This window comes from Pagrus major, chromosome 1 (assembly GCF_040436345.1).
Source record: "Pagrus major chromosome 1, Pma_NU_1.0".
Lineage (NCBI taxonomy): Eukaryota > Metazoa > Chordata > Actinopteri > Spariformes > Sparidae > Pagrus > Pagrus major.
Genome location: NC_133215.1, coordinates 39,876,456 through 39,903,157, shown reverse-complemented (window position 1 = coordinate 39,903,157; position 26,702 = coordinate 39,876,456). Strand labels below are relative to the sequence as shown.

The window sequence follows — 26,702 nt, the reverse complement described above, 5'->3', positions numbered from 1 at the left end:
AGTATCAAAAGTACAAGTACAAGTAAAGTACATAGTATTTTTATAGTATGCATAAAAAGAAGCAAAACAACCAAAAATAGTTCTCCCCTTGTTCTCTTTATTTCACTTTCAGGTGAATGAAATAGATGTGGTATGATAAAACAAAAACAAAAAACCACCTGAGCAAACATGTGGAGTGAGTGAATCAAGTGTCTCGTGTCTTCCTGAGAACACAACTATACATAAAGTGTCTGTCTGCCTAAGAACACAAAAAAATGCCTCCTATCTGCCTCAGAGAACACAACTAAATAAGGGGCCTTGTGTCTGGTTAAGAATACAACTTAAAAAATACATTCTCACTACACACAGCACCATCACTGGAGACTGGTTGCACATCACTTTTCTGAACAAGTGTCTTGCACAAACTGTATTGCAAAATTAAACTTAAGGACCACTTTTCCACTTTTAAACTATGTTGGGGGAATCCTCATGGGCTGAGGCATACTCACACCACACACACAAACTTTCTGGTTCTGGTTCTAGTGGTGATAGAGAAGTTGAACTCGCGGTTCATCCTCAGCAGAAGTTGATTTTCAAAAGTGTTCGCAGCTAGCCGTGCTCTTTTTGGGCTGAAGATGAGACCTGCTATGCTGAACAGTCTTTCACAGGCTGCAGAAGCAGGCAGAGGTGTGTTGAATTTGACAGACAACTTGAGAACCACAGGAAATGTCTTCAGTATCTTGATGTTGTCTGTTGAGTAGGTTGGGTACGAATCAAGCTGCTTGGTGGCGCTTTGTGTTTCGTGGGATCTTTTCAGGGCATGGATCCAACATCTGCTGAAATGGAAGAATCCTCCAACTGCTCCCTGATGTAGTCCAACCCTGAAACACAGGGAGGGTGAAACTAGCATTAGTACAGCCAGGGTATGTGCACATTTTTATAGGACAAATTTAATTACATTTATGACATTTTCCATAACTCTAAGGGAAAAAAATTAAATTACATTGACAAACAATACTATCAGAAACAAAAGGCCAAAATTAGCAAAAAATAAATAAAATAATAGAAAAAAAGTTGAGACAAATTGTGAAAATAGATCTACAAGCTCGCAACACGAGGCAGTGTGAGCTTGCAGATTGGCTACTTTCACAATTTCTGTATCTGCCAAATTCAGGGAATAAACAAGGAGAGAAACACAAATTTAATGTCTTGACTCTAACAATTCCAGACATCTTGAGATATTTTCAGGCCCCGAACTTCAAAAACAAAATTTACAGTACCCTGATTACAGCTGAAATACTATCAACCTAATTCGAAATTAGACTGATGTATAAAATGAATAATAAAATAACAAATGTAGTAAGTGTACATTAAATTTGTAATTTAATGTATATTTGCTACATTTCCTTTATTTTAAAGATCTTCATGTTGTCTTACCAATTCTCAGTGTAGCATCATCTTTGATCCAGGCCGTTCTGAACTTTGGGATGAGAATCGCTGCAGCAATCAATTCAGGGTCTCTTTAACATCTCGCCAAAACGGTTCTGGATGCCCACTTGAATGGCTTCAACCAACGGCTTGCAGTGCCTCTGTTCAATCTTTATTTTTTCCAGTTTGCTGCTCAGAAGGGAAATCGTCGGAAGAAGCCATCCTATCTGGACTTCCGCTTCTCCTTGGAGGATGTTGATGGACTGGGCGACAGGGCTCATGGTGGTGTAGTACTCTTTGAGGAAAGTGAGCTCAACTGGATGGAACCGGTTAGGGAGAAAACAAACCACTATTTTACAATTATGCATGAATATTGTACCCAAAAATCAGTAACCTAGAAAACATACAAAGCAAGGTTTTACAGTACATTGTGTATGAACCAGTTCCGAGGTTGTCTACAGCTCCTTATAATGGTTTAGTTTACTTGAGAGATTGAATATTTTTATAACCACTAGAGTGCAGTTGTAGGTAGGTTGGTGAAAGCTAGATAGTGTATGTTCAACATATTACTGCATTCTAGTGGTGGTAAAAATATTTAATAGCTCCGGTAAACTAAACCACTAGGAAGGCGAACATAGTATGAAATGAGGACTTTAATGGAGCATAGCACTTTCACCTCAGGGATCATTTCTAAAGGGGTCAAGTGGTTTTTAAACGAGTCTCATTTAAATATGATACAAGTCAGGGACATTCACAGAAGCCATGACAGGCAAAAAATAAATAAATAAATAAAAAATACATAATTCCAACTTACATTGGAACCTTCAATTCTGCACAGATCTCTCTTAAAGCTGGCTCTCCCTTCTCTCTCAGATTCTTGAGTAGCCTTTCCACAGCCATAAACAGCGAGTTCCACCTGGTGGCATTTGGTCGTAGCAGCTGGAGGGAGCAGGCATCTTCCACAGCTTCAGCTGCTTGGCAGGATCTTCCACACTTATTCCACAGCCCATGACACTTGCTGAATGTTGCAGTTTTTTCATAGGTGTGATTGGCAAAGGACAAAAAAGCAGGAAAATATACTGACGTTTAGCATTTACTCCTGATTACTTTTTGCATGCCGATGAGGCAGGGCGAGTAATGTTCTCCTCATTTCCGTAGTTAACCGTTCCTGCTTCAGCAGAGACTTTGGTTTGCCTCCAGGGTCGAAGTTGATGCTAACTTCGGGGCTAACCGTAACCTAGCCTAGCTCCTCCCTCACTTTACCCAGCAGCTGGGAAGCAAGACACGGGAACTTTCCTGGGTCCTGAGGAGCTGCAGCATTTACTCAGAGACAAACAGAAACCTAAACTGTACATTTACTACTACTAGACAACTTTACTGTTAATTTCTTCTCTCCTCCATCACCCACACCTGTCAGCTCTGAGCTCAGCCACCATCTCTCTGTCTCCGGCTTCACCACTCGCTACGCTCTTAAAAAGGAGCCACGCTGCTCTTAAAACACCATGTTTCCATCCAAGCATGTTTATGCGCCATTTCTAACATTGGAGTAGAATTCCCTTGATCGTGGAATCTGACGATTATGCAAAATGATCGCGGTCAGCTCAAATAATCACTATCAGGCGATTATGTAATAATTGTGACAGGCCTAGAGGCAGTATTTTCTAACCATGTCGGGGGAGTTATTCTTATGCGTTTTAGAATAATGTCACTTTCCAGGTCATGTAAGGGGTAGACTACAGAATTTATTATACCTGTCAAAACGAAAATAGGAACTCCACTATGTCTGTCTTTACATTTATTTTGTCCCGTTGTCGGCTTCAGCTAAGAAAGAAATAGTTCGCCCCACACGTCCAAAATTCTTAGAAAACATCAGATAACCTTCCGCAACGATTGCAGGCTCTTTACTGGAGCTCTGCTTTTTTAGTGGTCATTATGACCCGGGTTGACCCAGTGGGCAGTCACACCAAGGAAGCTCCTTCTCCTAACTGACCAGCAGTCTGTAGTGGTGGCGATGTGGTCCACTTTACTCATCTCCTCAGTTACCACGCTTTTCATAGTCTTTGCTAAATCTTCAATCCTTGATCTCAGGGTGACCCGTGTGATGACTTTGACAGTAGGAAGGAGATCTGCGAGAAGCTCTCTGAAGGCTTCATTTTCATTTGTGGATGTGCTCTCTAGATGAAAAATACATGAATAAAATAAATAATATTATTAGTTTAAATGATACTCAAGACATTACTCAACAGTTACCACAATGACAGGTCTGGATTGTTCTAACCACTTTCACCCTGGTGTCCCAATTGTGGGCATGTCCAATTGATAAAAATGTTGGTCAACTGTCAACTATATTTTATCTTTCAAAAATGCCAAATTGTTTAAAAAATAGCAGATGTACAAGCTAAAACATCATGCAGCACATTGAGCTTGGACATCTGCTTTCCCCCCTTTTTTCTTTGTGGTTAACATAAATGCAGTTTTGGTTCCAACTTTTGCAGATGTGCTCTGTATCTGGTAGTTATTATATGCACATACATGCACTTTTTTCATATCTGCTCTAGACCCAGACTGGCAATAGCTGTGCATTACAACAAATACACTAAAAAACAAAAACAAAGCTATTTTATTAAACAGCGTGCTATTTCACTACAGCTCCTATGAACAAAAATGCAGATTTTCAATATTGCTTAACTTCAAGTTACAGATCTTGTGCGATCTGATAATAAGCGCTTGATATTGAAAATATTTATCATGCGGGAGGAAAACTGCCTCCTTCGAATAGGTTAAGATGCTAACCCTGTTTTATCGACACTCCTGCAGAACAATTTGCGCAAGATATTATCTAGAATAAAGTGTAAAATATTGTGGGTGTGTGTGTCGCGTAGGTTTATCCATACTTGTCCACGCCACCACGTGTGATACTAAAGTTACTAGCAACGTTAGCTTGCACGTAATGTTGGCTAACGAAATATGTAGGCTAAAATGTTGGCTAAAACTATGTTTTATCAGGAAATTACATATTTATACTCCTGGCACATGAGATGACATTGGCAGCGATTAACGTTACTTAATTCATTTACCTCAATGTGTTTCTTAAGGTTGGATGGAGAGTTCTTAAACGCCTTTATCTCATGGCACTTTGGCAGGCACAAGAGGCACTTCATTCTGTATGTTTTAGGATTTTCCCCCATCCTAAGGTAGCCAGACATTGTTGCCAGGTATGACCACGGCGGGTGACTGTCGTCTTCTACCGGAGGAGATGCTGTCAGTGTGGTAACGTCTTCCGTGTCTTCCTCATCAACGTGAACTGCGGAGGTAGCCATGTTGATCTCCGCCGTCCCGCGGGCGATATTTTTTTTCGTAGGATAAGTCTGGGAATCTCATTAATATTCATGAGGTGCCGTCATCTTATTGGCAGATCAAGGTGCTTCGTGATTGGTTGATGCAGCTACGTGCGGCTAAACGTTCATTGATGCAGAGTGCAGCATACGGTAAGATTATGGCTCATCAGTCCCACTAATGAGTTATTCATCAAAACTACTAGGTTACGTTAATGTAATAATATCACCATGACAAATATTGGCTGCTCAAAACATCTGAAATAATCTGAATTATCGCCACTAACCGCGAATTCTATCACCATGACAAATATTGGCTGCTCAAAACATCTGAAATAATCTTAATTATCGCCACTAACCGCGAATTAGTGACGGACAGCCAGCACCAGTGTATAAATGGTAGGCTAATTGCATTGTTCCTAAACGGTGAGTTTTGCAGGCGTATTCGTGCGCATTGGTGTGTGTGTGACCCCTACTATATTGTATAAAATTGTGTATTATATTAAATAACCTGGAAAATGATTGACCAATTTTCCAGTCATAGAAAACACATGAAAAATGAGGGAAAAAAAGTAAAATGTCCTGGAAAATGATTTATCACATGGTGACATGAGCTACCAGAGCTCTATTTGACCTTTCCAAATAAGTATCTGGTGATAAAACTAGCAACTTTGAGTTGATCAAAAGTTATCATATAATTTCTAAGCATGTAAGAGATTATTTAATAAATTATAGCCATAGACCGCACATCTACAAATACTAATAAAATACAACTGTCGAAAAGAACACTTCTCCAAAGCTTGAATGGGACGGGGGATGTATAAATGTCCTGGAAAAGTCCTGGAAAATAACAAATAATTATTTACAACATTTTACTAAAGAAATCATGACTGTCATCAACCCAGCTAGTGTGATAAAAACCACAGTATTTTATCAAAACATCAAACCTCCGGTCAAGGAATGAAAAATAATTATTTACAACATTTTACTAAAGAAATCATGACTGTCATCAACACAGCTAGTGTGTTAAAAACCACAGTATTTTATCAAAACATCAAACCTCCGATTAAGGAATGAAAAATAATTATTTACAATATTTTACAAAAGAAATCATGAATGTCATCATCCAGCTAGTGTGTTCCACCGAGGGTGATGTTCTTTTCCACACAGTGGGTGAGACAATGAGGAGCACTGCTCTTCCTTCCAGTCTTATTATACGGGTGCTCCCTCGCTGAGGCCTTTGTGGGCCGCCCTGATATTAAGGCCCTTCTCCCACCCAGCCTCACCTTTCTGCGGGCTACAGCTGTGAGCTGGACCCCAATTTGGGTTGTTGTCTGAAGGTGTCCCTTTGGTCTTTGGTACTGGCTCGTCTTGATGACTGGGCCCTTAGCAAAAGTTGAAAGAGCCGACTGCAGGGAACTGTCAGTTTTTAATTTATTGAAGCTGGAGATGAAGGATGCAATGGGTGCTGAAAAGCTGGGGTCATCTCTCAGCTTCTTTTTCAGGCAATCGAAAACCTGCATCAGCTCCTCCTCCAGTCCAGATGTTCCTTGAGGTAGCATGAAAAAACACTGCATCTGAGGAAAGACTTCCCATTACAAGGTGTGTACAGTACAAGGTGTTTATAGTATTACTAAAAATTCATGGTTATAGCCTACTTTTAATGTAGTCTGAAAAAGTACTATTGAATTTAACGGACAGTTTATGTAGGCTACCTTGTATCCTGACATGTTTTGATAGCCTCTTCCTGCTATCTTCCTCAGAAATGTCATGTGATTCATCAGTGGATTTTATTGTTAAGACAACTAAGCTTCAATATATTACCTGACAATAAATCACCTTACGGATCACATCGTATCAACAGCATTGTCTGTTATAAGAATGTTTTAATAGTACTTTTGATGTACTCTGGAAGTGCAACCATGCTTGTGTAGTGGCAAATGAGAAACTGGGTCATGATCATGCATGTGATTAGATTTTGGAATATCCCTTGCCGTCCCAACTGTGCTCTAATTGAGCTTGAGGCTGATAAAAGACCAATGTTTGATGCACCATTTAAATGAGCAACAGGTGCTGCCACAGTTCACCCAAGGCCACAGAAGGGGCCTGAGCAAGACATTTGTAGGTTCTTTAGAGCACATCCAAGAATGAGAATAATAAGTGACAAACCCAGGATGATCAAAAAGGTAAAAGGATGGTCCATAGGGGCGTGGGGACCCTGGACCACGGGTATAAAAAGGGGAAAATCAGCGAGAGATCTCAGTTGCCCCGGGGTAGCTCACGGATGTATATTTTCTGTTTTTGGAAATAAACACCTTTTGGACTGAGGACCTGCTGCTTTGCCTTTGATTTTTTGGACTTCAACCTTGAGTGGATTTTCAGAGTCAGATAGTGCATTAATTGGAAAGATAAGAAAAGTAGTCTCCCACTACACTTGATTGTCTTTACCTGAGTCAGTCTCAACAGGAGCCAGTCCACAATCCAGTGGTTCTTCAGTGTCAGTGCTGACTACAGATGGTTAGACAGAGACAGACAGATAACTGTAAACAAAGGAAAACTCATTCCCATGTAACACCATGTATGATACGGTAGTGGCAAATGAGAAACTGGGTCATGATCATGCATGTGATTAGATTTTGGAATATCCCTTGCAGTCCCAACTGTGCTCTAATTGAGCTTGAGGCTGATAAAAGACCAATGTTTGATGCACCATTTAAATGAGCAACAGGTGCTGCCACAGTTCACCCAAGGCCACAGAAGGGGCCTGAGTAAGACATTTGTAGGTTCTTTAGAGCACATCCAAGAATGAGAATAATAAGTGACAAACCCAGGATGATCATAAAGGTAAAAGGATGGTCCATAGGAGCGTGGGGACCCTGGACCATGGGTATAAAATGGGGAGAATCGGCGAGAGATCTCAGTTGCCCCGGTGTAGCTCACGGATGTATATTTTCTGTTTTTGGAAATAAACACCTTTTGGACTGAGGACCTGCTGCTTTGCCTTTGACTTTTTTGGACTTCAACCTTGAGCGGATTTTCAGAGTCAGATAGTGCATTAATTGGAAAGATAAGAAAAGTAGTCTCCCACTACAAAACAAGCCTGTGTACAGACCTGAGTTGGTCTCATTTGGAGGAAACTCCATGAGATTTGCATCGCTGCCACCTTCTAAAGGATAGTTCATTCTAGTTAAGTTAATATGAACAATCAATTAATGCTGATTACATGATCAAAACATTTTAGTCAGATAAGTCTAGATTGAGTTCAATATTTTTTTTTTGGCACAAACATTTTGCATAACTGAAGCAGAGCATAAATAATTTTAGCATGACTGAAGCAAGCTTTGCATCAGGTTCTATCTCATTGTATTCATTTCCCCATGAATGATCTGCTTGACAGACATTGCAGGGAATGAATAGCAGACCCTCCCCACAGAGGATCGTAGAAACAGAGCCCACAGGTGGATGTGACGAGCAGTGACAAGCAGAAGCGGTGGCAGCAACAGCCAATATCAGCAGCAGGGCAGCAGCAGAGTGGCAGAGACAGCAGCAGAGTAACCAGGAATGATCAGGTAAGCAAGGGGTTTAAATATCCCACTCTAATCAGATGGGGAGAGCATGTGACTGTCATGTAAAAAAAAACAAAACAAGAAAAAAACTGTTTAAACTGAGTTTAAAATCAATCAGAAACACATTTGTTTTATGGTCCTTTTCTGGATGAGTAGGCTGTGTCCCAAAGTTGTGTATTTTTATATGACCTGTTTAGGCTAACGGAAATGCCAATTTTCATTAGGAGCTAAAGCTAGTTATTTCATTGGTTTGTTTATTATGTAACGAAATGTATTTGTGTGTTTTTTACTGGCTTTCATGTATATGTTTGAAGCTGCATTATTTGATACAGAATGACTGTTTAAAAACTTTGATTTCAAGCTCAATATGACATTATATACAGCGCTCTTGAGGTGTCTGCTGTTCGATGCAGCATATTTATATAAATGGTTTGTAGTAGGAGAATATATTGGAATGTTAGTTGCTGTTTGGGCCTTCCGGAGGTTATTTAATTAGGGGTACCGGATACTGACATAATTAGATCAGCAGAGCCATGGAGGCTCTGGGTCAGAGCAAGGTTATTATCGTAAACGAAAACGAACGAAATGACGAAAACTAGAATTGAAAAAACATTTTCGTTAACTGAAATAAATAAAAACTATAATTAAAAGAAAAAAACGATAACTAACTGAAACTGTATTGTGTGATTACAAAACTAACTAAAACGAACTGAAATTATAGATAAAATTCCCTTCGTTTTCGTCTTTGTCAATTTCAGATTGATATGAAATCGATTTATTTCGCTCAAGCAATTTTACGTGAGCTGGCGGCGCCATACGGCACCTCACGGTCCGTCACTTCTCGTGTAGAGCCAGCCAGAGTCGGCTTCTCTTCGCCCCTCTACGGCAAAAAATGGCGTCAAGAGTTGGGCGAAAGCGACAGAGTCCTATATGGGATTTTTTTGAATATGACAGCGAGAAAGACAAAAGCAAGTGCATTGTCGTGGAAACAGGTGTCACAATACTTCTCAAGGGAAAAAACCCCACGAATCTGAAAGTCCATTTGAGAAGCTTGCACAAGAAGGCTAATGGCGAGTACCTTGACAAAGTGGCCTCTCTAAGTAGCTCCCCTGAAAGTGAAGCAACATCCCGGCCAGGTAGCACCGGGAAGGAGGAGACATCGATAATGGACTGCTTTCACCGACGACCAAATAGCTGCTGGTTAGTTAACATGCAGGAACACCACAAGCGGGAAGATGCACTCGTAAATATGTTTATTGAGACTGGTATTTCTACAAGACTGTGTGGCTCGATTGCCTTCAAAAAGTTTTGCTTCTCACTCGAGCCAAAATTCAAATCACCCGGTGCTGCGCGAGTGAATAACCTTCTTGGAGCTAAGATGGAAAAGGCAAAGCACAAATTGAGAGAGATCATAAAGGGCGCGAGGAAGCTGACCCTCTGTGTGGATGGTTCGAGCAAGAGGGGATTAACAGCATCTTTCATGGGTGTGTCAGCATGTTTTTATCATCCACCTGGAGGCCACGTGTACCATGCTCTGCTTAACCTACACCGAATGGAGCATCCACACACTGGGGAGACCATCGCTCGCTGCATTGATGAGACACTGGAAGCATGGGGTATAGGAGAAGACAAGGTGTTGCTCATTGTGACAGACAACAGCTCCAACATAGTCAAAGCTGTGCGGCTGCTTAGAGATAGAAGACAAGTACAAAGTGAGGAGTCCACAGATGGTTCACATGCTCAGCCAGGAGGTGCCGGAGATGGTCTGGATGAACTGTGGGTCGAATCAGAGGACGAGGACGAGGACGAGGACGAGGACGAGGAGGAGGGGGATATTGGAGAGACTGGAGACCTCGGTGAGTGTGATTATTGTGCCAAATACATTAGACTTATTGATTTGTTTTATTTGGATATAAAATGTAACAATGATATAACCAGTGTTGTAAGCTTCAATTGATATTAACCCCGTAGAGTTAAAAAAAGGGAGAAGAAAATAATTTACTTGCTCTCATTTACTCACTCATCACATCTGTTAAAACTTAAAATGTATAATTGTCACATTGACATCATAGTTATTGTCATGTCATGATTTCATATCCAATATTGGGGTTCATTATGAACATACAATATTAAATGTGTTATCCTGTGGGAACAAATTCAGGGTGCTAACAGTGTAAGAAACTAAATATCATAAAACAAGTAATGTTATCATCCCTGCTGTAAAACCAAGGGTTACTACAGACAGTGTGTTTTACATTTGATGAAAATAAATTATTTGTTTGTGTGTTCTCTCTTTTCTAAGAACTTGACCTGCCAGATGATGGAGAGAACAACAAGTTCCCGAGGATGCCATGCCTGGCCCACACCCTTCAGCTCACCCTGAAAGCTGTCACGAAGCACCCAAATGCTGATTCGCTCATATCAAGAGCAAGAAAGCTGGTACATGCTGTGAGGAAATCATCAGTGGCAAATGAAGCAATGATCAAAAAGTGTGGCAAAACTTTAGTCTGAGATTGTAGCACACGCTGGAACAGTACTTTTGATATGCTGAGAAGGCTGCTGGAGATCAGAACTGAACTTAACCAAGTACTTGACGAGCTGGGCATTGACACACTTCTCACAAGTGATTGGGGTAAGCTAGAGAACCTGGTCAAGCTGCTTGAGCCCTTCGCCATTCACACAGACCAGCTTCAGAGTGACAGCCAGTCACTCTCACAAGTAGTGCCATGCCTGCTCAACCTTGAGGCACACCTGCTGATGACTACTGCTGCTGGGAAGCAGTTAGCTCAAGTGCTGTTGAAGTCCTTGCGAGAACGTTTTGCCGCCATTCTGAGCCCTGATTCCCCACAGTTTGATGCTACACCAGCAGCAGCCTGCCTACTGGATCCAAGTGTTTCACTGATTCTTCAAACACCAGACATGGTGCCACTGAGGAGGGCAGCAGAGTCTTTAGTGCAGAACCTGGCAGCTCAGTATAATCCAGCAACTCCTTCTCAGGTTAATGCCATTGCCACTCAAACTGCAGCACACTCCCCTCATACTGCCCTTCAGAAATACCGCTTCCTTGCCTCCTGTATGGAGGTCAACGTGTCATTGACAAATGAGGCTGATGGAGCCGACAGTCTGTTGGCTGAAATGAAGAAGTATGGCAACGACGTGAAACAGGGTGTGTTTAATGAGACACCGTTGCAGTTCTGGAGATCAAGAGAGGCTGTCTATCCAAAACTTGCCCCTGTGGCACTAGATCTCGTAAGTGCCCCTGCCTCACAAGCCTTTGTGGAGCGCATCTTCTCAGTGTGTGGACTGTTGTCATCTGGCCTGAGGAACAGAACAACCACATCTCTGGAGCAGCGTGTTTTCCTCAAGATCAACAAGAAATTGTTGCTTGACTGAAGTACACTCATCACTCTCTTGCTCACACACACACACACACGAACGAGCTGCTAAAATATTGAAACGCTGTTGACATGATGCCAGCGTAAAGGAAACATATGCCATATATATATATATATATATATATATATATATATATATATATATATATATATATATATATATATATATATATATATATGTCATCCAGTTTTTTGTTTTTTCTTCACTGATAGCTGATAAAAAGCCGTTGATGTTAGAGTGGATCCCATTATGTTATATGTCAAAAGTTGTGACAGTTGTGGAAAAATGTTAAGTTGTCAACTGAACGTGTGAAATAAGGGTTTCTTTGTTGTGTTTGAACAACAACTGGATTTCTACCAGTGCCCCATACTGAACTAGTATGTTGGACAGAAGGCATTGTAATTATTATAATAAATGTGACGTGTGTCTCACAAATGGGTTTATATTCTTTTGTTCATGTGTGTCGTTAGTCTGTTAGCTATTTTGATTTGTACCAGGCAGGCACTGTATTTAACCCCAGAAGCAGTATTACACACATTTTGCACTTAAGGCTGCTATCCTGTGGACTGTTGGTTGTTCAACAGTAACTGAATACATTTTTTAAAATAGTATCTTTTGTTGAGTTTTATTATAGAATACTTACTCTGATCTTTTTGAATACTGCACCTGACAAATAACCCAAAGTATGAAAAAACTAAAACTAATACTAAAACTAATAAAAACTAAACTAAAACTAAGCATTTAGTAAAAAACAAAAAGCTAACTAAAACTAGCAAACCCGCTCTAAAAACTAATTAAAACTAACTGAATTAGAGAAAAAAAAGTCAAAACTAACTAAAACTAAACTATAATGAAAAATCCAAAACTATTATAACATTGGGTCAGAGGTGAAGGTCAGTGTGGTGAGGCACCCTACAAGAGATGCCTCTACTGTTCTTCTGTCCCTCTCTTAATATGATTAAAGATATAACTAAGTTTTTGACCAAAGCAAGCTCGGTATATAAGGAGCTGTCTGCATATTGTCGGCAGAGTTTCATTATTCGGCTGGAGACTCTCCAAGTAACGTGTTACTTGATTACGATACTGAACTTATTGTAATAAATTTGTTATACAACTAAGACAGTGTCGGCGGAGTTTTTCTTCAAACATCTTCGACTGCATCCCCACTGAAGATACGACAGAACTTGGCGTCACGAATTATCAGGACGTGTTTGTGGCCGCAGCGCAGCTGGACGCAGCCCTGCTTTCCTCCTCTCATCCAAGGTGAGCCTACACCGTTTCGCTGTTTGGGGGGGGATGAGGTCTGACTGGAGCTGTCCCTGTCTGTGTTGGTTTTCGGCCACACCGAAATGATTCTGTGTGGGTGAATGCTGTGTTGATGTTTGCGGGTGAAGTTCCGTTTAAATTTGTCTTACTCTCCATTGTTTTACTGCGTTGTGGCCACCGCAGTAAGGGGGAAGTGATGGTAGAGTAAGAGCTAAGAAAGAATAAAAAGTAGAAAGGAAATGTTTGTGTAAAGGGTAAAGGCAAGGAGCCTAACAATGAGTAACGTTAAGTGAGTTAAAAAACTATGCGGGGTTAATGAAGAAGAGAGCTCATAAGCTTCTTAAACCGTAAGACATGTGTAAATTAGCCGCTGCGTGAAAGTTGAATAAGTGGAAATTAAGGGAAAACCTGGTACCAGGTGTATAACCAGGAATAAGGATTAAAGGAAGTCGCAGATTTGGATAAAAGCCCTCTGGGAGGCGGTTTAGTACGGGCCTAAAACCTGAATATTACACCAGGTGAGTTCAGGTCGGGCCACGACTGATGCCGTTTTGTCAGATATTCTACACTTCAAAGGTAGCAAAAATTTAGATATAAGGAATAAAAAGGAATAAGGAAGCGGCAAAGCATGCTTAAATAGGACAGTATGAATGAGTCGTCTTTAGAATAGATTGTTGATTGTGATTTTGTTCTTGGTTTTGTTATATTGTGTGTTTTTGAGTTAAAAAGTTAAGTGTATTGGCAGGTTGGAGAGGGATTCCCTCCTCCCTCTCCTCTCTCCCTCTCTCTCTCTGTCTCTCTGTCGAGAGAGACGTCAGCGCTGCAGGCTGAAATTGTGCGCTCTATGAGTGTGTGTGCTTGGAGCTCGAATATTTTGTTTTAGAAATGTGATTACTATTCCAGTGTTGTGTTTAGATTATGCATTAGGATTAAGTTTATGGTTTTCGGGGATGTTATATATTTGTTAAAATTCTATAAGCCTCATAGGAGGATATTAAAAATAAGAGTTAAAATATAAGCCCCGGAAAAGGAGATAGGAAAAGATTAGAGAAGATTTAATAAGTTTGATTTAAGATTGATGAACTTTTTCGGAAGACATTTAATTTGATAAATAAAATTTATGAGCCTTTTTAAGGACATTTCTATAAGATTTAAATAATTTGTCATGAGTTTCTGAAAAAGACGTATTTAAGATAGATAAGGAGACGTGGAGAGATTAGTATATAACTCTGTGTAAAAGATAAATATGATAGAGAGGAATGAAGAGTGCATTGAGAGTTTTTATGGTGATGATGAATGATATGGAATAATGTGTGGTGCTTAAAAGTGCAAAATATCTGTTATAAATAACCCAAAGTGCTGGCAGAAGAAAAAAGAAAGAAGGTTGCAAAATATTATTGAACTAAATTGTGAAAAGAAAATCTGATCTTTGTTTTTTCCTTTGTTCCTTGCATCTGTGGGGGAGACACGGAGAGACGGGTGGAGCCTGGACAGTGTGTCACACGGACCAATTCGGTGACGTCAGACTCCTACCCAGACAAACCTCTGCACAAGGCCAGTACTGTTTTTGTTCACGAACTCTTTCTATACCTGCTGTGTGAAAATATGTTTGTATAAGCATTTAGGATCATTGGAAGTTGATATCTATTGCTTACATTTATGAGCTGATATTGGGGTATTTTTCAATTTGAAGTGGGAAACAGCACATTCTGTTTTTATGTGCTATCTCAAAAGAAGCTTGGCAACAGACTGACCAGTTAAGACATTTCAACATCAATTAGTGGATTACAATTGTGGAGTTTGTTGTTTGTTTGTGGTTTGTTCTGAGCTGAACTGTGTTGTGGATTTAATTTGAGATTGGTTTGAGAATTTGAGGTGAATAGTTGTGAGTTTGGATGCTTGTCTTGTTGCAAATAATAGCAGCCAGTGATAGTTGATCCTTGGGGAAAGTGTTTGATTTTAGGGAATTCATATATGGTTGGTTTTTGACATTCTGGGACATTGTAATCGTAATCTGATTGACCTTTGGGGGTTATATTGACATTGTGTGGTTTGGTATTGTAATTTCTTATCATACTAATAGATCCTCTGGGGTCCTTTAGAGTTGGCAAATTAATTTCTTTGGTTTATTAACTGTGGCAAAAATAGTGATTAACAAATAAGCTGAATGAATAAATAAAATAAATTAATTAATAATCTTAAGTGATTTTAGTTTAAGTGATTAATCTCACTTGCATTGATGCATTGATTGATTTGTTGATTGATCATTAATTGATTAATTGAGTGATTGATTGCTAATTGATTGTTAATTGACGATTAATTGATTGATTAATTGGTTAATTATATGAAAAAGCAAAATAAAGCAGCTAAAATGTCGAAAAAGGATGATAAAGCTTCAAAAGTAATCACGCCTCTTGATGTCGTTCAAAACAATAACCCATTAATAAAAGAGATCCCACGGATCTCAGCAAAATGGTACCGCCGTTGGCCAGAGATAGATCAACCCTGGCCAGTGGAAGGGACCTTTAATCCTGATGTAATTAAAAAACTGCAGGTACTTGTATCTACATATAAAGCGGAACAAAAAAAGAGGGAAAAAGGGAGAGAAACGTAAAGAAAAGAGACAAATAGAACTTGCGATGCTCCAGTTGTTTGAAAATGAAGGACAGAAGTGGACAAAGGCTGCGAAGGAGAAAAAAGAAGAAAGCATGGAAGAAATGGGAAAAATGGCCAAAGAAACAGAGAAACTAATGACTGAAGTTAATTCACCTTTCTCACATACGGACTCAGTGAGGAAACCGCCACCTTACGAGAAGAAAGTGGGATTCCGGGAACTTTATCCTCAGCTCCCAGTGATTAGTCAAGAGGGTAACTATCGGATTGAGGATGAGGACGATCAGATAATTGAATCTGGACAAGCTGAAACTACAATAAAGATGTATCCAAGTTCAAAAAGTAAGAAGAAAACAACACGACTGGAAACAAAAAGAGGATCAAGGATCAGGAAGAAGAGTTTTGGAGACAACATTGATCAGAGTGACTCGGAGGAAAACTTGGGCGGTTATGACCCAGCAGTCAGGCGGATACTGGCTAGAGCGGAAAAGAAAGGGGACAAGACATCGAGGAAAAAGGACTTAGAAGATGATAGCTCCAGTGAAAGTGAGGATGGAGACAGTGATGAAGACTGGGAGAGTAGAGGCGCTTCGGCTTCGAGAAGATTATATCTGGGGACATCCAGCACCATGGGTGAAGAGGACAGACAGAGAGCTGTAAGAGACATCGAAAGAAGCATAGATGAATGCCTTTCAGGCTTGGATAGAGCTCCCAGCCCTGATCGCCAAAGAGCGTTGGAAGAACAATTGGAGGAACTGTACATACAGAAAAAAGGGTTACAGAAGAAGAGCTCCTCCAAACCAGCTATGAGATATGCACTGCGCTCAAGAAAAAAGAAGGAGATTGAAAAAATCTGTCCAGTCATTATTCGAGGACAGAATTTGGAGTATAAACCCTGGCAGAGCACAGATATGTCAGACATACTTGAGAAGTTACCTACTCTGCAGGATGGAGCATATCCTTGGATTTCAAAGCTGGAAGAAATCACAGTAGGAACACACATTGCCATGGGAGATGTTAAGAAACTGTTGGCTAGCCTTCTTGGGGTCACAGGTATGGATGAAATTCTACAGAAAGCAGGACTCGACCGATATGCGGGGACTGCAGTGAATGATTCAGAACTGTTTGCCGCACATAGAGGTCGAATGTGGAGAGCATTGAGAGAAACATTTCTGAAAAATTTACATCCTGATAATATCTTTATTGAGTCACTAGGACAGGAGGAGAACCCGAGAGCCTATGTGTCAAGAGCTCATCAAACATGGAGAAATGTTACAGGAAATGACCCGGACTTGAATCAAATGGACCAGTCAATCCTAAGAGCCAAAATACAGAAGGGACTGCCTCTGCCAGTGAGGAGCAAGTTGGCGGAGGTAGTTGGTCTAGGAAGTATGGCTAAAGGTGTTTATACAGATCATATAGCCCATCAAGTGGAGCTATACAGGAAAAAGGAACATGATCAGAAGGAGCAGGACCAAGAAATCCTCAGAAAACTCAATCAAATACAACTGGTGGACAATAAGAAGAAGGACAAGAAACAGGCTGTATAAGGCATCATCTGCCACAATGGGCTATCTGGTGACAATTCTTACTCATCATAGTCTCAGAAATCTTCTGAACTATGGTAAATATACATTGATTATGCCGAGGCTTACAGACTATCATAGGCTTCTAGAGCAAGAAGATGTTACCTTAGTGAGATGTACCACAATAAATCCGGCTGAAAATTTGCCAACTCCAGAGGATGGTGAACCGCATGATTGTGTTCGAGAAGCAGAGAAATACTCAAGGCTTAGATCAGATTTGCAAGCCCTCCCATTGCGTGAGGCAGACTTGGAGTATTGGACGGATGGATCTTGTTATCGTGTGGGTGATAAGTTGAGTGCGGGATATGCTATTGTAAAAGCTCAAGCAAAGGGTTTTGTTGTGGAGAAGGCTGAAGTAATACCACAGCCTGCATCTGCACAACTTGCAGAACTTGTGGGGCTAACTGAAGCATGTTTGTTAGCAGAAGGTAAGCGAGTGACAATTTATACAGACTCTGCTTACGCTCACAATGTGTGTCATCTGTTTGGATCAGTGTGGAAGAGCCGAGGGTTTAAGAAAACCGATGGTTCTCCAATACAACATCACGCTCAAATAATGAAGTTGCTGCATGCTATGATGAAGCCTAAGGAGATAGCGATAGCTAAGTGTGCAGCACATAGAGCGGATATGTCAAGAGTCACACAAGGTAATAAAGCAGCTGACGAAGCGGCAAAAGCAGTCACAGGAGCAGATAGAGTGGGTAAAGTTTTGTTGGTTACTCATGAAGTGGATTTGGAGGATAGAATCACACTTAGGGATGTGATTTTAATGCAGGATGCTGCTCCTGAGATTGATAAACAGTTGTGGAAAGACAGAGGTGCCACCCAGGATTCTACAGGTCTTTGGAGAAATCATGAGGGCCTGATAATAGCTCCTCCAGACCTGTTAGGTCTAATGATTCAGGAGGCACATGGGTTAGCCCATGTTGCAAGGGGGGAAGTTAAGAGAAAGATCACGAAGGAATATGGTTTTTGGGCACCGTGTCTGCTTCAACAGATTGACTATGTCATAGGCAGGTGTACAATCTGCCTGAAAAACAATGTTCGGAGGGGTGTGATAGTTCCACCTGGTCACATTCCGACTCCGAGGGGTCCTATGCGTGAGTTAGTTGTGGACTATGATGACATGATCAGACCAGTTGAGGGAAAGAGGTACATGTTGGTTGTGGTAGATCAACTTTCACGATGGCCTGAAGCTTGTCCAACCAAGCGGAAGGACGCTCAGTCCGTTGCCAAGTTTTTGTGTAGAGAGGTCATAAGCAGGTGGGGACTTCCAGATCGGATATCCTCAGACAATGGGAAGGAGTTCGTTGACAAAACAGTAAAGTTGATTTTGCAAAAATTAGGAATCAAACAGCGTCTTGGTGCAGTCTATCATCCACAAAGCCAAGGAGTATGTGAAAAAATGAATAATGTTTTGAAAAATCGTATTCTTAAAATTTGTCAGCACACAGGTTTAAATTGGGTAGCAGCACTTCCATTGGCTTTGATGATAAGTCGTTCGAGTGAGTTGCGTGATTTGCATATGACACCGCATGAGTTGGCCACGGGAAGACGGATGCCAACACCTTATTTGCGCACTAGTGGAAAGGGACCAAGTTTGGCCCTTTTGGAAGATGAAATGAGAGCATATGTTGCATACATGGTTAGTTTGCACAAACGAATATCTACATATGTTTCTGACAGGCAAAGGAAAAAGGAAGTACTTATTGTACAATGACATGAGATATAAGAAAGTTGTGGGTGATTGTTCACTTGCTGTGCGCAACCTTGCATGGGAAGATGAAGGGGAGTATGTGTATACATATCGAGAGCCAGAGTTTAAATTTGTTCCATCTAGTCACTCTTGGATTGAAGGTTACATAACTCATAAGGTGAGACTTATGATAACAAACCTGAGACCTGTTGAAGTAACCACTGCAAAGGTAACTAACACAAAGATGGAGGCTGCTATTTTAAATTTGGAACCAACAAAGAATGTTAATGCTTCAGATCAGAATACTACCTTGGCGCCAACATTGACGCCTAAGAAATTGGTGAATATGACGCAGACATTTGATAAAGTATCCTTGAAAGTCAAGGAGATGCTTGAGCAGAACCATGCATTGCAGAAGAGAGAAGCTAAGTGGAAAGCATATGGATTTGATGCTTCAGCGTTGGGAATTGTAGACCCATGGGCAGGTAGAAATTTATGGTTTCAGCAGTTAACACACTCAGTGAGATCAATCAAGAAATTGAAGGGTCCATGTGTGTTGAAAGTACCATCACCAGGCACATGGCCTTCAATTTTGGAGGCGGTACAGGAACCATTAACTACCTCATGTCAATCTTCTGTACTGTCATGGCTTTTGTATCAACAGCAATCATCAGTGGATAAAGTGATGGCTTTATCAGTGAATCTTTTTAAGCCTAGATCTAATTGTTCTTGGTTAGCAGGATTAAATGAGACTAATAAGGGGTCTGGAATGTTTATGGGAATATCAGAGTGTGATGGTTACATGATGGATTTAGGAAAGCGTGAGGATAAGGATGTGAACAAGTTGTATGAGGTGACTTTTCAAGTGTCAAAGCGTAAGCCGAGTAGAACTTTGATGGTAGAACATCAAGTTTTGCCTGGTAATGTGACTATAGGCAATTTCAGGGATATTTGGTGGATTTGTGGTGAAAATGCTTATTTATTTCTACCATACGGGTGGACAGGATGTTGCTATATGGCAACACTGAAACTCCCATATGAGGTTTTTGCTGTCCAGAAGGGAGAAGCATTTGATGAGGTTCAATCTAATGTTACTTCTGGAAGTAGGAATAAAAGAGAATTAGCACAATTTCATAATCTGGAGTCCTACCATTGGAGAATAAACATAGGAGAAAAGGGGGGAATAGGATTGTTTCCATGGTATGGAGTGACATTTTTGGCAGACCATATTGATAACATTACATACACCTTACAGGGCTTTGCAAATAGTTGATTGCAAGAGAAATTAGGGCCAGTGCCATTAGTGCTAGTTCAAATTATGATAGCAGTACTTCTATCGTTATGTGTGATGTTTTGTTTTTGCACGTTGCTGTTGACTTTTGCGAAGGCTTTGAGATTGAGATGGGTTGGTGTAGTGATGCCGGGAGATCAGGTTCAGATGCCATTATTGCAGAGAACTGATTCGGACGAGGATGAAGAAGTAATGATGGAAGGTGAACTGGTGGAGAAATATCCATTTTAACTACGTCTAACATACTTATAGTTTTAAAATTTATTTTTAGAGTTATCTAGTTACTTAGTGGGGTTATTGTAGTAATTGGTGTTAAAAGGGGGAACTAGCCAATGTAATTCATATGTATACATGGAAATTATATTAATTATAGAATGTTGAATTGTATTTGATGATTTGAATTGCATATGTTATTTCTACAAAAGATACTGGTTGGTGTTTTCTTCTTCCCTTAGAACGACATTGGGGGAGGACCGCTATGAGGGCAGTTGATGATTCAAAGATCCCAAGCTGTTAAAGGGATTCAGAAAGTACAATAAGGACAATCAAAATGGATGAAAGACTCTGAACAAGGACATTGTGAAAATGTTCAGAGTTGGGAATCGATGCTGCAGAGGAACTATAAGCTGATAAGTTCCGGTGTTTAGAAAAATAAAGAATAACAAATGAAAAATGAAATAACATATATATGTATTGCATGTATGAAATGTTATTTTTGCATGGTAATCTGTACAATTGATCATGTTTGATTCGATTCAGTGTGGGACTAATATGTTGGGACCTCAGTTTTTTCTTTCTTTTTCGGTCCTTAGGGACATTGCGGATAGGCAGGGACAGGTCCATTGGAAGGTACGATGGGTCGACCAGCCTAAAGGTGGACATTGTTTTGACTTTATTTGCTGAGGTTTCCATATGTATTTGTCTAATATTATATTATTATATAGACTGAGTAAAATTCCTCTTTTAATTGGGTTGGAGTACTATATGTGGCCGCCTGGGCAGAGGGGCCGTGAGAGAATTTTCCTGTCTAGATTGTTTGAGGGTTACTTCAGGAAAGATAGCTGCCAGACAGGTTTTTCGCTTTCACACTCCATTAAATTTGTTGTATTGTTAAGATCATGTTTGGAGGAATTATCATTCTTGACACCAAAGTACACATGTTTGTTCATATTCTGCTTATCGGGACTCTGACTAGTCCCGAAGGGGGGAATATGAGGTGTCTGCTGTTCGATGCAGCATATTTATATAAATGGTTTGTAGTAGGAGAATATATTGGAATGTTAGTTGCTGTTTGGGCCTTCCGGAGGTTATTTAATTAGGGGTACCGGATACTGACATAATTAGATCAGCAGAGCCATGGAGGCTCTGGGTCAGAGGTGAAGGTCAGTGTGGTGAGGCACCCTACAAGAGATGCCTCTACTGTTCTTCTGTCCCTCTCTTAATATGATTAAAGATATAACTAAGTTTTTGACCAAAGCAAGCTCGGTATATAAGGAGCTGTCTGCATATTGTCGGCAGAGTTTCATTATTCGGCTGGAGACTCTCCAAGTAACGTGTTACTTGATTACGATACTGAACTTATTGTAATAAATTTGTTATACAACTAAGACAGTGTCGGCGGAGTTTTTCTTCAAACATCTTTGACTGCATCCCCACTGAAGATACGACACTCTATTAGAGGTTAATCCGTGTATCATTCGTTCATTCGTTTTTCAAAATAAAACCAAAAAAAGAAAACGAAAAAACAATTCCTTTTCTCAGTATTCGTTTCCTAAACTAAAATGAAAAAACGGATAACGACTCGTTTTTTTCAGTTTTCGATTTTATGCTCAAATGAATAATGGAAAAAACGGATAACGAGCGTTTCCCGTTTCATGTTGCAAGCATTTGGTACCTACACCGGAAATTACCGTCACCCGGAAGTGGCCTGGAGCAAAGCTAACGTTAGCAGAGCCAGTCAATTCTCTGACGTTACCAGAGCGTGGTAGAAATCTCGGCATGCGTTTTACCATCCTCAAAAAGCTGTCCAATTATATCTGCATGATCCTCAAGTCCTGCCATTATTTTTGTTTTGCGCGCCCTCGCAGTACAGAGACAGAGACGGTCACTTCCGCTTCCGGCTCATTGAACTTTTTTCAGATCAAAATGGGATAAAACATGAAACGGGAAACGCTCGTTATCCGTTTTTTCCATTATTCATTTGAGCATAAAATCGAAAACTGAAAAAAACGAGTCGTTATCCGTTTTTTCATTTTAGTTTAGGAAACGAATACTGAGAAAAGGAATTGTTTTTTCGTTTTCTTATTTTTGGTTTTATTTTGAAAAACGAATGAACGAATGATACACGGATTGAGGTTGTCTTTATGTTAAAATGTTTTTTTTTTAAAGTGATTTTTCTGTTATTAAAACATTGATTGTAGCAGTTCAAAATTATTTCACCTGGGAGAATCTTGTAAGGCTACTATGTATATATGATAAGTTTATTATTATAAAGGGAAGTTTTTTTAAATTTTTTTTTTATATTTCTGTCTCCTCTTACAGTGTGTTCCAGAGTGTGGGGATGCTACAAAACGTACCTGAACAATCGCCTCACAGTCAACATCGCCATGGTGGATGTTTTTCAACTGCTTCCCTCTGTTGTTGGCGAGGCGGCGATGTAGTACTCTTCCATGCGCATGGTAACAAAGCTAACCAGCTGTGTGACATTGTATGCCTTCAGTCTGTAGAGGACCTTCTCTTTCAGAATGCGCATTGTACTCTCCACGTAGTTATTCATGTGGTTTCCTCTTGTTGGCAGTTTAGACTGGAGGCAGATGGCCCACTCTTCTCTCCTTCTGAAGACCTCAGCAAGGTGTCGGAGGAACTTTGGGTACTTCTGTGCAGGGCAGCTGTGATGGTGGCCTGGTTCTCAGAGGTGGTGATGAGAATACCTAATGGCAACCCACCTGCAGTAGAGTGGGTCATGAGGAGGAAAATTCGGTGGTTTTGCCGATCACAGTTGCCTGACGAATCAACAAAGACCATCTCTCCACTTTGCCGGATGTGCTTGTGGAGACAAAATCAATGACAAAATCAAAATGTCAAAGTGCGCATTTGGGAATTGATTTACATAGAACAAGAATTTTGACACCAAACCACACTCTGTATCTGAAAAATCACCCCTACTTGGTGCAAAAAACTACATCGATAAAATACATTGACATCTGCAGGTCTTTATAATGTGGATACTTTTGCTTCCTTTCACCCAGCCCAGGAACCACTAACCATCTTTATGTCTCTGTCTCAGGGGGATGATGCATACAAGACCATTCCTGTGGTAGTATGTGGATCTGGGGCTGAGTTATAGGAGGCAGAATTCTAAATGGGAGTTTTGAATGGAGCTCCATACACCTCATTGTACTTAAATGTAAGTCACATTCCTTATATTTTTTTAATGCCTATTATGCCCACCTTACCCACCTGTAGCAGAACTGGAGATCGGGGCAGACAGAGCGATCTGCGGCAGCAAAAATGTAGTTCTCCCCCTCTCTTTCCTGCAGGTCAAATTTCAGCGTGTCAAGGGCCGATGAGGGAGAGTGCCCACTCTGAACAGGGCCTGTAATTTGTTGCAGGTGTCCTGGCAAACATCCCTGTTTTTAAGTGCTTCAGCACATGAGAGCCGATGGTTGCGCTCATTCTCGAGGCTTATTTTGGAAAAAAAATCCCTCCAGGATATGTGGATCTTCTGACCTGACATAAAATGGATATGTGAAAGGTATATAATTAATCCACACACACCAGATTCAGCAAAAACAGTCCAACTATCATTGGAGTCAAAAAAAAGTACTAACCTTGACTTTCTCCCTTTATTGAAGCACTGCCTTTTCAGGACTAGGTACATGGTGGCAGGACAGGAGGTGTTTTTTGTCACCTTGCCAGCACTTCCCCGGGTGTTATGCTACGACCTTAAGTCCACCTACAGATGATGTAGAAAAGAAGAAAAATCTGGTAAATGGTGTACACACAACGTTAAGGAGATGTGGGGGGTGGACTGTTTAGTACTAACCCTATACTTATTTGAGCCTTGCCCTGCATTAGGGTAGGTTTTGGACTTTTTCCAGGTGAAGCCTGAGGATTTCTGGAAGTCCTCCAACCACCTCTGAACCTCATCCTCCCTAGCAAGCCAAACTCGAAGATTTGCCCTGAAATTTGTCCCTCGTAGAGACTGATAGGAGCACACATGATGGTGGTAGTCCTCCTGTAATAGGTCCTGTCAAAATAGGGCCCATTGACTTCAGTTGGTTAGTGAGGATTTATTGGCAGATCTGTCAGTAGAAGATGGTCGGGGCAATAGGCTTTATGCACAGCTCCACTACTTCCTGAACTTAAACCAGCTCTTTTATTTCCTGTTTTACATTATTAGACAAACTGATTAATCCAGGTGTGTCTGATCATTCTTGTGACTACTGAGGTCAGAGTCAGACACACCTGGATTAATCAGTTTGTCCAATAATGTAAGACAGGAAATAAAGGAGCTGGTTTAAGTTCAGAAAGTAGTTGAGCTGTGCATAAAGCCTATACCTCAATTTAACAACCATTAGCCATAACCTTAATCCTAACATCAACTCTACCCCTGCATCAGTATGTACAATGTGTTGTTTATAGTTCATGTTTGTTCTGTTCACTGCTTATCAATAAAGTTGATTTTAAATGAATCTGACCTTTAACAGAGGATATTCTTTCACGTTCCCCTGGACATTATTACACATACTGCTGCTCTCACTGAAATGTAAAATAATACTATTATTACACTAATACATGTACAAACTCCTATGTACAAATAAAAACGTGATACAATGATTTTCAAATCTCATTAACCCATATTTTATTCATAATAGAACAGGGTAAACATATGAAATAACACAGAAAATTTGGCTAACACCAATGGTGCTAGCTGTCCGTACGAATTCGCGGTTAGTGGCGATAATTAAGATTATTTCAGATGTTTTGAGCAGCCAATATTTGTCATGGTGATATGATTACATTAACGTAGCCTAGTAGTTTTACGTAGCCTAGTAGTTTTGATGAATAACTCATATCAGTGGGAGTGATGAGCCATAATCTTACCGTATGCTGCACTCTGCATCAATGAACGTTTAGCCGCACGTAGCTGCATCAACCAATCACGAAGCGCCTTGATCTGCCAATAAGATGACAGCACCTCATGAATATTAATGAGATTCCCGGACTTTCCTACGAAAAAAAATACCGCGTCGGGGATACCTACATTGGCACAACACCGACAGGAAGTGAGACACAGGAACTGCATAGAGCATCCGGTCAATTTTCAAAATAAAACACCCTGTGCAGACTCCTGATTGTATAAAAACGAAAAATGACCAGATCAACAAAATCTAAGCAAGTCAACAAAATCGGGCGGATAAAAGGCTCCACTTCTGAAACGTTCCCGCTGGGTTCTCTTTATACATTCATGGTATGATGCCGTGCGGAGGGCGAGACAAAACCTGTAGCAGCTCATAGAGCAGCTTCCAGTGGATTCCCAGTGCGTCTCTGATGTAGAGGAGCACAACAAGTTTGCTTGTTCTAAAACTAAAATGTTACTTTTTGTAAGTGTTTTTAGTGTGCCTGTTCAGAACATAGTGGCTTATGTTACGTTGGTAATTGTCATTTTTGTGCTGGTTTATAGTTTAACCATTAGTGAGGTAGCTGTTACATTTCCTGACACCAGCTGTTTTATCCCCCGTTGTAGCGCACTCTGCTGGACAAACTATGTCATTATGTAGCGGAGTCTATTCTGCGGTGTGTCTCGGTTAAAGTAGGACAGGACGACCACGTGGATTCAGACACATTTATTACTCCTGCATGAAAATAGCCGAGCACAGTGGTTTTCTGAAATGGTTTCTTCACAAGGATTACTGTGCCTGTTTGAACACCGGATATACTATTTTCAGTATGTGAACACAGTAGCAGGGCCGTGCAGAGACCTTTGGAGGGGCAGGTGCTCAAAGTTGAAAAGGGGCACATGGAGCACAAATTTGAAACACCATACAGAAGCATACCTTGCAATATAACCGGTTGAATTGTAGAAACCCATATTCATAAAGAATGTAACAAGGAATCACAACATACCAAATCATTGTCCACACCTCATTTATTTGTTAGAGGTCAGTGCAAAGCAAAATTAGTCTCTGTTTTACCTGATGGGGTACATTGAACAGCTTCTGTTGAAGAGGTTGGTGAGGAGGCTGCTGCTGCTGATATTGCTGGACGTGGACTGTAGACACTAAAAAGAGCATGGGAGAGATAGTAGGTGATTAAACAAGTGTTACAGTATGTGATCATGACAAGATGACCTGCAATACTGCTAAGAGTTTGGAGGAGACTACCTGCTGACAGAGGCTGCAGCCAAGGCTGACTTCTTGAACTAAACAGAACAAGTTGCTCATTCTTAAACTGAAAGGGGAACATTAATAGGCCAGCCTATATCCACAAAGCCATAATTAAAGCTGTGCATTAATTTAGGACATATGAAGATAATGTATTAAG

The 26,702-nt window shown here is 40.5% G+C and overlaps 1 long non-coding RNA gene across 1 annotated transcript; it reads right to left on the bottom strand.

The window, feature by feature from the left end:
- Nucleotides 1-1,620: 1,620 nt before the first annotated feature.
- LOC141009846 (uncharacterized) lies at nucleotides 1,621-22,802 on the bottom strand. Its single transcript, XR_012180158.1, has 3 exons — nucleotides 22,733-22,802; nucleotides 2,222-2,425; nucleotides 1,621-1,723 (listed from the first exon to the last, which is right to left on the bottom strand). It is a non-coding gene; the product is annotated as an uncharacterized lncRNA (long non-coding RNA).
- Nucleotides 22,803-26,702: the final 3,900 nt, after the last annotated feature.